The sequence below is a fragment of the Helianthus annuus genome, chromosome 2, assembly GCF_002127325.2.
Source record: "Helianthus annuus cultivar XRQ/B chromosome 2, HanXRQr2.0-SUNRISE, whole genome shotgun sequence".
NCBI classification, from domain to species: Eukaryota; Viridiplantae; Streptophyta; class Magnoliopsida; order Asterales; family Asteraceae; genus Helianthus; species Helianthus annuus.
Window position 1 is genome coordinate 64,070,887 of NC_035434.2, and position 15,476 is coordinate 64,086,362.

Here is a 15,476-nt window from a genome sequence, read left to right on the forward strand (position 1 = left end):
ACATATGTGAACAATTAACATATCAAACATGATTAAAGCGAAATAATCAAATATCGGATTACATCATCAAAGATTGATAGTTATACATACCAAACACATGCCACTATATCTAATGAATACTATACCAAACTGCATTTATAAGTAACCTAAGTCCAACATACCTGACTTGCGGAGACTAACACTCCCCTTTTCAGAAATCGCCTGCACGGGCACATCATTTGCCTCACGCGCAGCTCTCTTAGCCAAATTAGTCTGATGTCGTTTCCCCTTCGTGTGCACCAAGTAATTCCCCTCATTATTATGTAGCATTAAGCACAACTTACACTCATAACTGTAACAATATATCAACAATTATAGTTAGTAATCATATGCTATCATTTATATAAAAAATCAATGTATTAAGAATGCTTCAAGAAAACAAAGAGAATTACCATTAACAACTCTCATGTAAGCTGCTTCAAGAAAATAACCTTTTCCCCCATTGAACCCATCACTTCTAAAGCTCCTAGTCTCCCCTCAATAGGCAAAACTCTCGTTAACCTGAAAGACTAATACATTATTATGGGTCGATTTGGATTTTGTTTTATATTAAATGGGTCAAATAGGTTAAATAAAAAAAATCTAAAAAGGAAAATGTTGAATGGGTTGAAAGCCATATAAATTTTATTTAAATGTTGGGATGAGCAAATGGAACCGGTTCCGAATTTCCGAACCGACTCAATTTTCGGTACCAATTTGGCACCGACATTTAGTGTTTTCAGTATCGGTTCGGTACCGGTATTTACCAGAACTTGGTTGACATCAAGAACTGCTCCTATTACTCTATTCACTTATCATTGTGAACCTCAATCCTCTGTTCTTCTCAGGATTTACCATGAACTTTATATGAAAATTGAATATCACAAGTAAGTTATTTGCCATTTTAAATCAAACTTATTTAAAACAAAATGTAGAGAATGTTATGGCACATCGGCATGCCTAAAGTACCGTATGTATTCACAAGGAAACTTGAGCCTCCCTACACGACCACCATTACTTCACATCAGAATGCGGCAAAATGTTTCACAAAATATGATATTTAATAAACAGTTTATGAAAAAATTTAAGTGTCAAAGATATATAGACAATATGCATAAAAAATCACATAATAAGGCAGAAAGGACTAACCACAATAGAAAATGTAACAATCTTAGGCTCCATGCTTGGGTTTTCAAATCCGAAAGTACCTTTGTTTCCCATCTGCAACATGCATAAAGTATTAAAAAAAACCTCAAATAAAAAGAATAAGACTATAAGAGAAAGGCATTTTATGCAGCGGTTTCAATAGCAATCTGGATTATTTGGATTCAGCGAAACGACTCGGTTTTTAATGGCAAACCTGCATCTCTGACCATAATCATCGAGAAGACTAAAGCCATGAGCTTTTTGTGGGTTAATCACATACACAACTAATTTAGATCATAAGATAAGCAATTATGGGGAAGAAGCAACAACTAATGCTAATACACATAATACATGTATAAAAACATTCATGATTTTTAAATGCTTTAATATGACATAAGTTTTCCCCAATATCCATATACAATCACAAGTAATGAAATGCAGACCTATACAATAAAAATATTAAGTTTAAGTTGACCATCACAACTATCATTTATTTAATTGAAAAAAGACCGAATAATAAATAGTTCACGATAAAAAGTGAGCGTTAAAAAAAACTATAAAAGCAAATCAACACATGGTGAATTCCTTAAAAAAACTTAAAAAAAACAACAAAATCACACCAAATGATTCACATAAACACATAAATCAAAATAAAAACTATCTAAAACAAAACTTTTCATACAAAAATCCCATCAATTTGATGTCGATTTAAATACAAAAAGTCATTTTCAAACCCCCTAATAGCAATTAATTGAAAATAATAAGAATCGCAAATTGATTGTTTCAGCAAGAACATTGATCAAAACGAAAACATCGAAGGAACATCAAATTACTTATGTGCCCGACAAAATAAAAAACGATTCGACAAATCTATACATATGTGAACAATTAACATATCAAACATGATTAAAGCAAAATGATCAAAGGAATATCGGATTACATAATCAAAGATCGAGAGTTATACATACCAAACACATGCCACTATATCTAATGAAAACTATACCAAACTGCATTTATAAGTAACCTAAGTCCAACATACCTGACTTGCGGAGACTAACACTCCCCTTTTCAAGACTAACACTCCCCTTTTCAGAAATCGCCTGCACGGGCGCATCATTTGCCTCACGCACAGCTCTCTTAGCCAAATTAGTCTGATGTCGTTTCCCCTACGTTTGCACCAAGTAATTCCCCTCATTATTATGTAGCATTAAGCACAACTTACACTCATAACTATAACAATAAATCAACAATTACAGTTAGTAATCATACGCTAACATTTAAATAAAAAATCAATGTATTAAGAATCCTTCAAGAAAACCAAGAGAATTACCATTAATAACTCTCATGTAAGCTGCTTCAAGAAAATAACATTTTCCCCCTTAAACCTCCCAGCCAATATAATTGCACGGTTCCAAGAGTAGCGGTGACTACAAACACACACACTTTATGTTTTGCATGTTAACAATTTTCAAAAGGGCAATGCAGTTTATATGTGGGCCTAAAATGTTTTTTTTTTTAATATTTCACAAGCTAAAAAGTACAAAAGGTATTAAAAAAGAACTCATAATGTAGAATAATAATAAAGGAAACCAAATTTTCACTACGAATGTGAACACAAGCATATAATGAACTAATGGTCTAATGCACTAGTTTATGAGTTTATCATGAAAACAAACTATAAAAACTCAAAATCTAAGTAGGGACCAGATGATCTATTTGAATCAGAAGCTTTCTTATCATTTTGAGGCACTATTGACTTTGTGGTTTGACTAAAACCCACAAAATATCACTTAAATCTCTAGTGGATCTTGACAAACAAAAACGTACCGGACATGCCAGTGTTGACGCAACCAGAGATAATCTCCACACAACGTGACTTAGGACCTAAAGTTCCAACGATTTTCATCATAGCGAGGAAAATTTCTGGAAATACGTAAATAAATTCGTGATTTATTATGAAACCATATTGTTAACATGAAAACAACCATACACACATATATGAGGTGAAATAAGTTCCGATTGATAAGAAATTCAAACAAAATAACAAAAAAAAAAAAAACACTTTAATAAGAATACAACTAACAGATGATACCAGCCATCTATAATTCAAAATCTAACCCCCAAAATCATTCTCATCTCAATAACATAACCCAAACGCAATCACTTAACTTCAATTTTTTTAACTAATGTCTAACCAAAAATCACAAACAAATTATGAAAAAACATTTACCAGAACCTACCTCTGATAATAGCGACGATTAAAAAGGGACAAGGATTAAGAATAGTAACATCTTACTCACAAAAACTCCTAAACTTGCAATGACATGACAACATTTAAAAAATGTAAAACATAGATTGTTGGAATCACAATGATGATATAATTAGCAAAACCCTAATCGGAACCAAAACCAAAATCAAAACTCAAATACTCAAATATACAAACAAAATATGTATACTAACCTTGACTGGGAACCTAAGATAAGATGACGAAAAACCTAATAGGCCAACAAATCAACGATAAAAAAAATCTCAACTAATGAAAGGACATAGAATAAGCTTAAAAAAATTTGTAATAACGGACTGCTCACCTAATACGCGACATGAGTTTCCAAAGGCAGGAGATTCATCTAAAAGGGAAAACTGTGATAACCCAAACTTTCAAGGATTGGAATCGCCTAATCTCGTAACACCTAACTTGTATCATTGCTCTTCATGTTCCGTTTACACGTATTTAGACGTGTGTGATGTAAGATGGACCAACGCGACTTGATTATGCATGATTGTTACGTTGTTAGACGCTAGTGATGGTTTATAAACTCAGTCAGTCGCATATTGTTTTGGGCTTCGGTCACACACTCCCTCATACCCTCTTGGTTACTCTTGGTCCAAACACTTTAGGCCCAATTCGCCCAAGTCCAACTCTTAAAAATCCTGGGCATACATGAGGCACGTAGAGTATTGCAACATAACCCTACTTTCCCCTCTCTGCCTCTGATGATTGACGACAAACTTGGCATTCGAAGCTCCACTCCTTTTGACTCACGTATTCTATCTCGGTTAGTGTAGTTACCATGACTTGATTTATATCTCTTTGGTTTAAGTGGTTGTGATCTATTGTGGTGTATGTTAATTGTTCTTGAATTGGGTTCATGATCTGAAGTCGCATGAATGAGATCTACTGATCCGAGTAGTATAATGATAGGAATTTAGTAATTTTTGATGCTAATAAACTGATGTATAACTAGGGTTCTTGTCAACTAAATTTGATGTTTCGAATATGTTGATATGTACTAATTGCCGTTAATTATTGGAAGATAATTAGGGTATTGCACATGATAGAAACTATTAGTAATTGACCTTGCGATGGTAGGTTTGGATATTTGTGCCACGTGAATAGATCTATATTTAATCACTGATAGTGCTAACTAACAATTAGGGTTGATAAACTATTGTGTTGTAATTTATGGATCGTGTAATGAAGATGATGAAATTCTAAGAAATAAATTGTTGGCGTGTTATAAAAATCTGAGTTATACAAGATTCTTAGTTCCGAGTCTATGCACATGATTATTTCAGAATGCATAAGGCATATGATAACTGATAACTGAATTGGTAATAAGACTTATGGGCCGAGCAAACATCAAATGAATTATGGAGCCTTATGGATAAGATTAATGGTATGGGGCCTGTTATGTTATGAGATGATACCACCTAGTAGCCCATATTTTGAGGAAAACATGAAACGAATTGGGCTTGCTGTTTTGGGGTCGCACATACACATATATACTAAATTAATTACAATGGGCCGGTCATAAGTGGGCCTGTTTCGCTAGGCCAATAGATGATGCCGTAACATAAAGCGTTGTGGGTCGGGAGGTGTTTTGGGCCTAGGGTGTAGCCTGTCACACACACACACACACACACACACCTGTTTTGGGCCGTTGTGCACTATTACGAGGACTGAATGAATTGTTAAGTGATATTGGGTTTTCATGCTATTGGACGACATACTTTCTCGTTAGATTAGGTGACATGGGCCGCACATGCACACACACTCGGATGGAGAACATGTCAATGGGCCGTTGTATTGTGTAACGGGTACTCAGACCAGGAACATGTGTATGTATGATTTATTATGTGAATATTTGCTATATGTTGAGTAATGCTCGTGATTTAATGCATGTAATAGTTTAAGTGACATGAATTGATAAATGCTTTTGTGAGACATGGGCACTGTTGATTGACTGACACAACTTGCACAACCTGTTTAATGCTAGTGCATTGTCTGATGAATACATATGAAACAATACGCACTAAGCTTGTATGCGAACTGATTGTTATGTGCAACTGTCATAGGATTTGATTGATCATTTCTATTAACGAGTAGTTAATCTTACCGAGCAAATCCAAGGTGAGTTCATCTCTCTTGATCATGCGTCCCGGTGGTTGGGACAGTCAGTGGGTATCCCGGGGAGGGGTAAGTCTTTTGGATAAAAACATGAATGTTGGATAATATACTCATCTCATCACCTTTAAAGTCCCTCCGTGTTGTTTGGTTACCGGGGTGGTAACATGGTATTAGTTAGTAGCGCTACTTAGGTTTGGCAATCTCACCCTGTACCTGGGAGGACGGGTGTTGAACTAATGACCTAATCATGACCAATGCTTTGATAGGAGCATTGGAGAAAGGGCAAAATAATCAGAAGCCATCTTGTATTCGGGGTATTATCAACATTACTTTCGGAATTAACTTCAATGGATTAACTAATCACTTGGTAACCAACTGTCACACCCCAACCGATGGCGGAAACATCGGGATGAGACGAACAAATTGCTCAAAACAACATAACACTATTGTGACAATAAATATTAAATTCATTTCATAAATTGTAAAGTGGGGTACATAGTTCCAAATAAGTAAACATAACATTCAACAATAAATCAAATGCTAAGTGGGTTTCTAATGTCCATCCTAGCTTGATTCTTGTTTTCTTAATCATTCAACCTGCAATATGTATTAAAATAAAATCAACAAAAGCATGTTGGCGAGTATACAAGTTTTCATACATAGCATAGTACGTGTTTAAAATGTTGCTCATATCCAAATGTGAAATACAATATCATATTGACAGTATACTCGAAACGATGTTACTCTACGTGTCCAAACCAAAGTTTAACGCAATTAACGTGTCCAACCCAAAAGAGTATGAGTGGTTTTAACATAGTTTAACCTAACAATACCCGTTAATATAATGGGAGGGGCGTTTCTCAACCTATAGCGCTACCATTGTTAGGGGAGGCTTGCAAAGTTAATGAACACATAGTCATGAGTGTTTACAGTAGCATAACATCTCTAACATGATTAAAATGTATCACATAGAGTATGGATATAGTGTGCATAAAATGTTTGATGTGATTGTGTAGTTTGATAAGTAATACATATTGCACCCAAAAAGTGTAAAACGAAAATGGGTCATGTATACTCACCTTGATTGCGTTGCGTTTTCTTGTAAGAACGTACGACGAGTAAGATTGAAACAATCCAAGAGAACGAACGAGAGCGTTTATCCTATGTAACACCCTAACACGCGTTAATTGAAAAGACGCAGCGGAAACTTGTACCATAAAAAAATTCTTTCATTAAAAACGTTTCGACCTACTAGCAAGTTCATTATGAATTCCTTTCTTACATTATAAACCTTATATCTTACTTGAAAGTTCACTTTTAAAATAACTCCTCTATATTGAATACATCAATCTAACTCAATTGTAGAATAAAACATAACTTGTAACAAATTTCATTCTTATACACCCCGTACAATCCTTCCTGTGACTCGATCCTCGATCTCTATTCCTTGATGATCCTCATGACTTGTGTTACCTGCGCTCACCACATAAAATTCATAACGTTAGTACGCATTATAAATATACACAATTTATTCTCGTTTACTTATTGATCCATTAACTCTTTACATCCCAGCTTTCCATCTGATCATACATTCCGTGGTGAGACTTCTTTGTTATTCCCGCGTTACACTTCCTTCACCATGCACGCTAATATTAACGTTAGTACTCAATTTCATTGGATACTTGCGTACCTACCTTCATACATATTTATATGTTCACACATGACCATCTACGTACATACGTACATACCCACATATATACTCAGTTACATTATTACATACATATCTACATACAAACATACCTACTCACATACATACATACATACTTGCATCCACGTATATACATTCGTACCTATACGCGTATGTACCTTCGTACCTAAATACATAATGCTTACGTCCATACATAGCTACTTGCGTTCATACATATACCGATACCTACATATATACCGATCTTGCATACATATTTACATACTTACATGCATTCATAAAACGAATCATAATTACACACGTGCATACCTTGCTCACACGTACATATACTTACATAATTACATAAATACATTCATACATACATACTAACTCGAACATATCACTTACCTAATTCTCCCCGAATTACTGTCGTATCACACATAACCAATTACATACATACGTTCTTACTCTTATATAAACACATCTACGTCACTTCATGCGTATCTACATACACCCATACCGACATCATTGCGCATACTTCCGACATTATACATATATACAAATATACATTCCTGCTAGCAGCATACTCAACTCATACATGTCTAATCACATCCGTATCTCCATAAACTTACATATGTCTCTATACTTATCTTGCTCCATTTCATGCTTGCGCACACGCTCATTGTAACTCATGAACACTTTACAATGAGTTAGATTACATTTTGGGACACCCTATGGGCTACGGGACTGATTTGGACGAATTCTGCACATTTTAATGAATTTGCAGCTGACGCATGGCCGTGCATCCAACCGCACGACCGTGCAGTACCTACGACGTCGGGGGCACTGGTAGTGCACAAGCCCGTGCACTGATTTACCCGGATACGCACGACCGTGCAGCCAAGCGCACGACCGTGCACCACCAAATCCTTACGGTGACAACTTACTGTCTTACGGTGAAACAAAAGCTCCAGAGCCTACCGTAACTTACGGTGGCTACCGTAAGTTACGGTGGCAGCAGATCAACTATCATTCATAATTGCTAAAACTCGCATAACTTGCTCGTTTTGCGTCCGTTTTACTCGATTCTTTTTCCTACGCGACCGTAATTAAATTCCCCATCCCATGGAATTAACATTCGACATCCGGATTATCAAAATTCTAATCTTTTAAGCTATCGACTTATTACCTTTTTACCAAGTTTTGACCCGTTCATGCTTTTATCCACATAAGCTGATTATTTGACCTTGATTCCTCATGAACCTTATAATTTCAACGTTATTTATCATAAAGGATCAAATTCTTAGATGTCTCGCATCCTTTTAACACACTTTCGCTCAAAGCTTAATTGACTCGTTTAATCCCATCAGATTACCTTCGACTTAGATAACTTCCCTCATCTAAACTAGATCAATACACATCTTAAAACTCTCATCATTTCCTAATCTTACATAATTTCCCATACTCATAAACATGAAATCTATATGCATACTAAGAAGTGAGTCGGAAGTCACTTACCTTGAGCGTCCAAGTTCAAGCATAGGTTCCATGCTTTCTTTTGACCCATTAGCCTCCGTGCTTGAGCCCGTAGACATGCTATCTATCCTTACATGACCATACATTGATACCCTTGTTAGTAAACAAGGCCACACAAAGCATCAATCATAATAAATCTATGCTCAACAATTGACTTTCATTAATGGATTTCTTGCAACTCATAGCATAGATTAACAATGAGATCATTTCTACTTGCATAATATAAACACGCCATTACATATCTTGCTATAAAATATTTCGTGCATCACTTTGACTTCCTAAACCGTACATTTATGATAAGAGATCTACCTCACAACATTCCTACCATGGTTGACTTTCCAGAAAGTCAACTATCAAGCATTTCAACTTCCAACTTGGACACACATTCATTCACAAATTAACATGTTAGAATATAGTCATTATGCCATCTACGCTTCATACTCATTTTGTAGGACATATTTGGCCGCATAATCAAATAGTTACATATACACATATACATACCATTCCGTTCATAACAGCATCTTTATAGTTAACGCCAATATCAATTAAGTTTACTTCTTTTCTAGGATTCTCATTCGTTCCATAACCATTTTTTTTAAGTTGACACTAATACGATCAAACAATCCATATATATTCATCACATCATTCAAGCGTATGGTACGAATTTCACATATTATTGTCATTTAGGCATTTCATCAAACACCTTGTGTGCGTACTACCATCTAAGCTTAATGTACAACTAATTCATGCATATCCTTCTAACCTCATACATAATTCACCAAAATTCCTCCTTCTAATCATCATGAATCATTTCTACATAATCATTAAACATACTAGAATCACATTTCTTTCAATTCCTCTAACAAAAATCTACCATGCATGCCAAAATACATCAATATTAAGCAAGAATTGGACATGGGTGATCATTCAAGTTGTTATCATCACCATAACCAAATGGGTTTCACATATAAACATCAAATTAACCCAAACCATGCTTAATCCATGTTCTACATGATGATTCTAACTCATAAACAAGTTCAATTTCATACTACTTCAAAGATTAATCAAAACCCTTATCATTAACTAGCATCAAATCACATAATTCGACTTACCCCATGATGGGAAACCCTTAGATGACTAAGGAATTGATCACATGCATTCGATTGACCTTCAATTTCCTTCTTAATTTGATGATTTTAGAGGTGTTAGGGTTTTGAGGGGAAGGTTTCCCCTGGTCTCTCCTCACGATCGCACACACCCACTTCCATTCCCTGGGCCTTTATTTGTTATGTGTTTTAATAACACATTTTTCATTTTCAACCCCTCATTTATTCATAACATGTCATCTTCCCCCACTTCTACATATTAATCTAGCAACCCTTCATGCATACCTAAGAATTTTAGATTTACTAAAATTCATAAGACTTTACTAATGGTAAAAATCTATGTTTACCATTTCTTTCCGTCAACTATTGCGATTAAAACATTATATTATGTCATACGAAATTTGGGGTGTTACAAGTCTACCCCCCTTAAAGAAGGTTTCGTCCCCGAAACCTTTCTCACTTTCCTCTTACACACACACATCTATGTTTGACTTAATAGTCACATTATAATTATAAGTAATCGTCCTATCTCATTTCATAATTATTCATACACTTGACTTCTTCTTAACAAGTCTATACTTTCCATAGCATACTTTCACATAACATTCTCATTTCCTCGACCCGTTAGTAGCAGGTCAATATACATATTCATTTAAACTTATAATAATGCTTACCTTCATATGATCTGTTTAAAATAGATCTAATACTTTTGCCCCATCCTTTAAGATTTCATTCCAAGCACACGTTGTATAACATTTAACTCTTGTTTTGTTATCACAACAAAACTACTACTTCATAGTTACACCTTCATGCTTAACTCCATAGTTAGCGTCATTCTACGTTTTCTACAGTTACTTGTACCATGCGTACTTTTACATTACCTTTAAATCATCCCATTAATTTTACATTACTTTTTCTCTTATTTAATACATTATTTAGTTTACATAAGTATACGGGTCATACTAGTCAGACATCGCGTACCATACCATGCCTATCTACCATTCATTTTACTAAGGAGTTACTCACCTATAACTCTTCTACCATTTCCTACGTACATGCTATAACATATCACACATTCCAATTCTTACACGCATTTCTTTCATTTTATTAGTCATTTCGCCAACTTGCCACATTTTGACTTTTCAAGGTCAAATTGCACTTCTTACTTATCGTAAATGTATTGAAGTACATGCCCTTACTTCTTTCCTTTCATGCTTACTTGCAAAGACTTTATTACATCGTTTCAGTATTTCTTACCAAACTTACCCTTCCCGTCAATACTTAAGTTATTGTCCGGGTCGTAGCCCTTCATCCATCCTGACTCCCAAGAGTCGATTTCTAACACATCTAACGCGTAATCTCATACAAAACTTCTTTCATTACACTATCACCTTTTACTTTATACTAACTTACATGGCCCGTTCAACTCAATCATGGTCGAACCATCGGCATCTTCTTATATAGACTAATTTCATCCTTTTATATTTTAAATCCGTTTCACGGATTTGAACACATCATTCATACTTTTCGTCCCTTCTATGTCTTGAATCCGTCTTGCGAATTCAAACATTGCATTCATACCTTTCATTACTTTCATGTTTCGAATCCGTCTAGCGGTTCCAAACATACCATTCATACATTTTCTTCCTTTCGTGCTTTGAATCCTTTTCGCGGATTCAAACATTTCATTTACATCATCCATTCACATCTTTCATTTATTACATGTGCTGAATCCGTCTCACGGATTCAAACATATCATTTTCTGCATTTCATTCTTTGAATCCGTCTTGCGGATTCAAATATTTCATTCATACCTTGCTGATCCGTACTTTCTTACGAATTCAACATTCTTCATTTTTTTTATCACTCATACTTTTCATTCCTACATAATACTCTCAACTTCCCGAGAGCCTCACTACCCACTTCACCCGCACGCCCACCTGCTACCCAATTCTAACGGACATACCTGCGATAATTACCACAGTCTCACGAACGTCATATGCTTCTTGCGTACTGGCCAGGTGCGCAATTCACATACGAATTCCGTGCCTTCAGGTAATCATCGCCTTATGTCCGCATTAGTGGGTCTCAGTTCGTGCTACATTTTTTTACAATTTTACCAAGACAATATCGTTGTCTTCCGTTTAGTACTTACCCTCCCAAGGAGACTTCTTTCTTTTTCTTTTAACAACGGTACCCATACATATCAACATTGTGTACCTGGGGTCCGTCTGTCCATTTGCATCCTTGACTGCCTTAGCATCCACCTTAGACTGCATTCACGGATCATCCTCTCCAAACTATTAAGCTTACCTTGCACATAGCAAACCGTTAGCTTCTTCATATGAATACATACATACACGTTTTCATTCCATTTCTACCTTTAGATCTTGATCGAGTCATGGATTGTACCGGTTCCTTATCACAAGAGCACATAGGTTTGAGTTCAAGTACCTGCCTTCTCGTACTTGATTCCCTCAAACCTGGGCTCTGATACCAACTTGTAACACCCTAACACGCGTTAATTGAAAAGACGCAGCGGAAACTTGTACCTTAAAAAAATTCTTTCATTAAAAACGTTTCGACCTACTAGCAAGTTCATTATGAATTCCTTTCTTACATTATAAACCTTATATCTTACTTGAAAGTTCACTTTTAAAATAACTCCTCTATATTGAATACATCAATCTAACTCAATTGTAGAATAAAACATAACTTGTAACAAATTTCATTCTTATACACCCCGTACAATCCTTCCTGTGACTCGATCCTCGATCTCTATTCCTTGATGATCCTCATGACTTGTGTTACCTGCGCTCACCACATAAAATTCATAACGTTAGTACGCATTATAAATATACACAATTTATTCTCGTTTACTTATTGATCCATTAACTCTTTACATCCCAGCTTTCCATCTGATCATACATTCCGTGGTGAGACTTCTTTGTTATTCCTGCGTTACACTTCCTTCACCATGCACGCTAATATTAACGTTAGTACTCAATTTCATTGGATACTTGCGTACCTACCTTCATACATATTTATATGTTCACACATGACCATCTACGTACATACGTACATACCCACATATATACTCAGTTACATCATTACATACATATCTACATACAAACATACCTACTCACATACATACATACATACTTGCATCCACGTATATACATTCGTACCTATACGCGTATGTACCTTCGTACCTAAATACATAATGCTTACGTCCATACATAGCTACTTGCGTTCATACATATACCGATACCTACATATATACCGATCTTGCATACATATTTACATACTTACATGCATTCATAAAACGAATCATAATTACACACGTGCATACCTTGCTCACACGTACATATACTTACATAATTACATAAATACATTCATACATACATACTAACTCGAACATATCACTTACCTAATTCTCCCCGAATTACTGTCGTATCACACATAACCAATTACATACATACGTTCTTACTCTTATATAAACACATCTACGTCACTTCATGCGTGTCTACATACACCCATACCTACATCATTGCGTATACTTCCGACATTATACATATATACAAATATACATTCCTGCTAGCAGCATACTCAACTCATACATGTCTAATCACATCCGTATCTCCATAAACTTACATATGTCTCTATACTTATCTTGCTCTATTTCATGCTTGCGCACACGCTCATTGTAACTCATGAACACTTTACAATGAGTTAGATTACATTTTGGGACACCCTATGGGCTACGGGACTGATTTGGACGAATTCTGCACATTTTAATGAATTTGCAGCTGACGCATGGCCGTGCATCCAACCGCACGACCGTGCAGTACCTACGACGTCGGGGGCACTGGTAGTGCACAAGCCCGTGCACTGATTTACCCGGATACGCACGACCGTGCAGCCAAGCGCACGACCGTGCACCACCAATTCCTTACGGTGACAACTTACTGTCTTACGGTGAAACAAAAGCTCCAGAGCCTACCGTAACTTACGGTGGCTACCGTAAGTTACGGTGGCAGCAGATCAACTATCATTCATAATTGCTAAAACTCGCATAACTTGCTCGTTTTGCGTCCGTTTTACTCGATTCTTTTTCCTACGCGACCGTAATTAAATTCCCCATCCCATGGAATTAACATTCGACATCCGGATTATCAAAATTCTAATCTTTTAAGCTATCGACTTATTACCTTTTTACCAAGTTTTGACCCGTTCATGCTTTTATCCACATAAGCTGATTATTTGACCTTGATTCCTCATGAACCTTATAATTTCAACGTTATTTATCATAAAGGATCAAATTCTTAGATGTCTCGCATCCTTTTAACACACTTTCGCTCAAAGCTTAATTGACTCGTTTAATCCCATCAGATTACCTTCGACTTAGATAACTTCCCTCATCTAAACTAGATCAATACACATCTTAAAACTTTCATCATTTCCTAATCTTACATAATTTCCCATACTCATAAACATGAAATCTATATGCATACTAAGAAGTGAGTCGGAAGTCACTTACCTTGAGCGTCCAAGTTCAAGCATAGGTTCCATGCTTTCTTTTGACCCATTAGCCTCCGTGCTTGAGCCCGTAGACATGCTATCTATCCTTACATGACCATACATTGATACCCTTGTTAGTAAACAAGGCCACACAAAGCATCAATCATAATAAATCTATGCTCAACAATTGACTTTCATTAATGGATTTCTTGCAACTCATAGCATAGATTAACAATGAGATCCTTTCTACTCGCATAATATAAACACGCCATTACATATCTTGCTATAAAATATTTCGTGCATCACTTTGACTTCCTAAACCGTACATTTATGATAAGAGATCTACCTCACAACATTCCTACCATGGTTGACTTTCCAGAAAGTCAACTATCAAGCATTTCAACTTCCAACTTGGACACACATTCATTCACAAATTAACATGTTAGAATATAGTCATTATGCCATCTACGCTTCATACTCATTTTGTAGGACATATTTGGCCGCATAATCAAATAGTTACATATACACATATACATACCATTCCGTTCATAACAACATCTTTATAGTTAAGGCCAATATCAATTAAGTTTACTTCTTTTCTAGGATTCTCATTCGTTCCATAACCATTTTTTTTTTAAGTTGACACTAATACGATCAAACAATCCATATATATTCATCACATCATTCAAGCGTATGGTACGAATTTCACATATTATTGTCATTTAGGCATTTCATCAAACACCTTGTGTGCGTACTACCATCTAAGCTTAATGTACAACTAATTCATGCATATCCTTCTAACCTCATACATAATTCACCAAAATTCCTCCTTCTAATCATCATGAATCATTTCTACATAATCATTAAACATACTAGAATCACATTTCTTTCAATTCCTCTAACAAAAATCTACCATGCATGCCAAAATACATCAATATTAAGCAAGAATTGGACATGGGTGATCATTCAAGTTGTTATCATCACCATAACCAAATGGGTTTCACATATAAACATCAAATTAACCCAAACCATGCTTAATCCATGTTCTACATGATGA

The 15,476-nt window shown here is 35.6% G+C and overlaps 1 long non-coding RNA gene across 1 annotated transcript; it reads right to left on the reverse strand.

The window, feature by feature from the left end:
* Positions 1-7,002: 7,002 nt before the first annotated feature.
* LOC110904772 lies at positions 7,003-9,988 on the reverse strand. The gene is made up of 3 exons (XR_002572764.2): positions 9,905-9,988; positions 8,775-8,861; positions 7,003-7,045 (listed from the first exon to the last, which is right to left on the reverse strand). It is a non-coding gene; the product is annotated as an uncharacterized LOC110904772 (long non-coding RNA).
* Between the last annotated feature and the right edge of the window lie 5,488 nt (positions 9,989-15,476).